At 46.9% G+C, this 2,817-nt stretch overlaps 1 protein-coding gene across 1 annotated transcript in view; it reads right to left on the bottom strand.

The window, feature by feature from the left end:
• SLC35F4 (solute carrier family 35, member F4) overlaps positions 1 to 2,817 on the bottom strand; it is a 131,171-nt gene that overhangs the window by 122,922 nt on the left and 5,432 nt on the right. The gene's annotated exons all lie outside the window — the stretch shown is intronic.

The raw sequence follows: 2,817 nt of genomic DNA, 5'->3' as shown, positions 1-2,817 counted from the left end.
CAGCCCAGCCCGGTCTTTTCCCCCCGCCCCGGGTGGGCAGCAGCGGAGCCCGGGAGGAGGAGGAGGAGGAGGAGGATGATGAGAAGGAGGAGGGGGCGGCACTTCAGTGGTTATTTAAAGGCGGAGGCGGCAGCTGAGGAAGGGGTCACAGAAGCATCAAATCCTTAAGGGATCTTCAAGATCATCAAGCTCCAACCCCCCCTGCCGTGAGCAGGGAGCTCCATCGCTGGAGCAGGGGGCACAAAAACCTCATCCAACCCGGCGCTGGAAATAAAAAGGGGTCTGTCCGGCAGCCCCGGGCGCAGGCAGGTCTGGCAAAGAGAGCAGCTGGTGTCACCCCGCTCCCCCCCGGAGCTGGGGAGCATCCCGGGGGGCAGGGCTGTCCGTGGGGGCCAGGGGGGATGCTCAGCAGTTCCCCCCGGGAGGGAGCAAGGGGACCTGAAATGGTACCTGCGAACACCTGCGGATCCAACTCCCCCCCCCAGGGGCTGCCAGCAGGTGTCAGAGGAAGGAGAACAGCCTCAGGGGGTGCCCGTGCCTCTCCCCGTGTCACCCGGGGCTGTGTCACCCCCCGGGCTGTCCCACGCCGCGGGGGGATCTGCATCCCAGGCAGGTCGTGCACCTGCTCTCCTAAGAGCCTCTAAATCCCCGCCTGCGTTTGGAAAACGGAGGTGAGGAACTCTCCGTTGGGCTTTGGGACTCGTTCCAAAGGGTAATTCTCTGGTAACAGGCTTTGAATTACTTTTCCTGCTGGTGGTCATAGAATCATAGGGGTTGGAAGGGGCCTCGAAAGATCATCCAGTCCAACCCCCCTGCCAGAGCAGTCCTTGTTACACTGCTCTGCACTAGGCTGAACAGACCATTAGTAACCAGCCTTTTTTATCTCCAAGTTGTCCTTCTATCTAGTAATCAACTCAGTTTTTTTTTCCCAGCCCTTTCATGGCTCTGTCATATCTTATCTTCACCTGCTCCTTTTTCACCCAGCCACTTCCATCAACAAGTGCACAGGGATCCTGGTGAGGACATCCCATATCCCTTGCTTCCTGTTCTGTTCACATTCACTCTTTGCCCCTCTGTGCTTGGCTAAATTAGCTGATGGCACAAAACAGCCTTTTAAAAGGACAAACAAATAATAGATGTATTAAAATTTGCCATGGCTGTGGCTTTGCATGGGGACTCATTAGCTGGTTAGTGTTCATGTGGGGCTTTGAAGATTGGTTTGGGGTGTATGAATGCAGATATAATAAATGCATTTAAGAAAGTAAATACTCTTTTGATCTTGATTTCGTATCTCCTGACACGTAGCTAGAGAACACTAAGGGTAGATACAAATCAGTGATAAATCAACTCAGGGACTCAAGGCATAGCTCATTTCACAGCTTCTTCATCCCCTTTTAGGATAGCTATAAAACAGGATGAGTGACTTCTAATGTTTTTCAGTGTATAGATTGTGTTGTATTTGTCCAGCAAAAGCACAGGAACATGGCAAATTTACACTGACTGACATTTTCTTGTTGGCTCTGAGTGTTGTAAGCATCCTGCACCCCTCCAGGATTTCACAGACTAGGAGAGAAGTGACTAAGAGCCAGACCATCTACTGGTTGGCTTTGAGAGGTGCTGGGTCAGTAGAGCTGCTAAAGCTCAAGCCCCTGATGCGAGATTAAAATTCTCTGTCCTAGTTAGGGAAGCACCTTTGATACAAAAGTCACTTGCCTGGTGTGTTGTGTGGAAACTCGGAATAAACCACAAGTTGTTCAACCCCCCCCCCTTCCCAATTTCACCTCCAGTGGGAGTTGGTGTTAAGAGAACATTACCAGCATTGATCTCAGCTTCAAAGTCAAAATTCTGGGCTTAAAAGTGTTACTTTGAAGGCAAGAAATGACTGGTTCATTTGAAGGTTAAACTAATGTGCCCAGAAACAACTCTTAAGCTTCAAATTCTTTCCAAATACTTTAGTTCTGGCTTAATTTTTCATCTTCTCTCTTCCTTTTATCCCTAGGCTTTCAGGGACATGCTGTGCATGTTTAAACATCACTAGATGATAATATAAGCAAAGCCATTCTTGAAATTGCTCCTGACTGTGGTTCCCTTCCAATATCACTCCTTGCAATAGATGCAGAGTGGTACTTTCTGTCTCTTTGAAAGCTTGTAATGAACTGCAGGTTGGTATTGTTTCTGAATTCTTGCTATGCTGACAACTTCTTTTTTAACCAAAATGAAGCAAATTGCTTTTTCTGCAATTAGGCTTTTTGCAGGTTATGGGTAAAGGAGTGCAGAGGAAGCCCAGCTGAGTATGATGTGTGAAGTAACATTTATTACTAAGAAAAAGACAAGATTAGGGACACACAGGGACTTATTTGTTTCATCTTTGCAAGTTAAGAGGCCCATCAAAGTCGCTAGTTGCATAAATATGCTGAAGTGACTTTGCAGGGAGTTTTGGTGTGTTTACAACTCTGTGACTAAAATCTAAGGATAGATCCAAAAAAACAAAAAAAAGAGGTTTAAAAGCAGCAATTTAACCTGGAGCTTGTTGTACAGATCGAATTTCCCCCAGAATGTACAAGTGGGTATCTTTCTCTAGAGGGAGAAAGAAACTTACACCATTAATGGTCACAGAATTTGGCCACAGATTGGTTTGGGTTTGGGGGTTTTTTAAATATTTAACTCCAGGCCATATGTTTGCAAAAATAACCTCTCAAGCGAGAGAACAATTTGAACGTCTCCTGATCATCTTGCTGATTCTGCAGACAGACAGGCCCAGTGTCTTTTCTCTTTTTTTTTTTTTTTTTTTTTTCTCTTCACATTTTTTCGAACCCG

Source organism: Chaetura pelagica, unplaced genomic scaffold (genome assembly GCF_000747805.2).
Source record: "Chaetura pelagica isolate M959 unplaced genomic scaffold, ChaPel_1.0 scaffold274, whole genome shotgun sequence".
Classification (NCBI taxonomy): Eukaryota; Metazoa; Chordata; class Aves; order Apodiformes; family Apodidae; genus Chaetura; species Chaetura pelagica.
The sequence above is the reverse complement of the archived record's forward strand: the minus strand, read 5'-3'. Positions and strand labels throughout refer to the sequence as shown.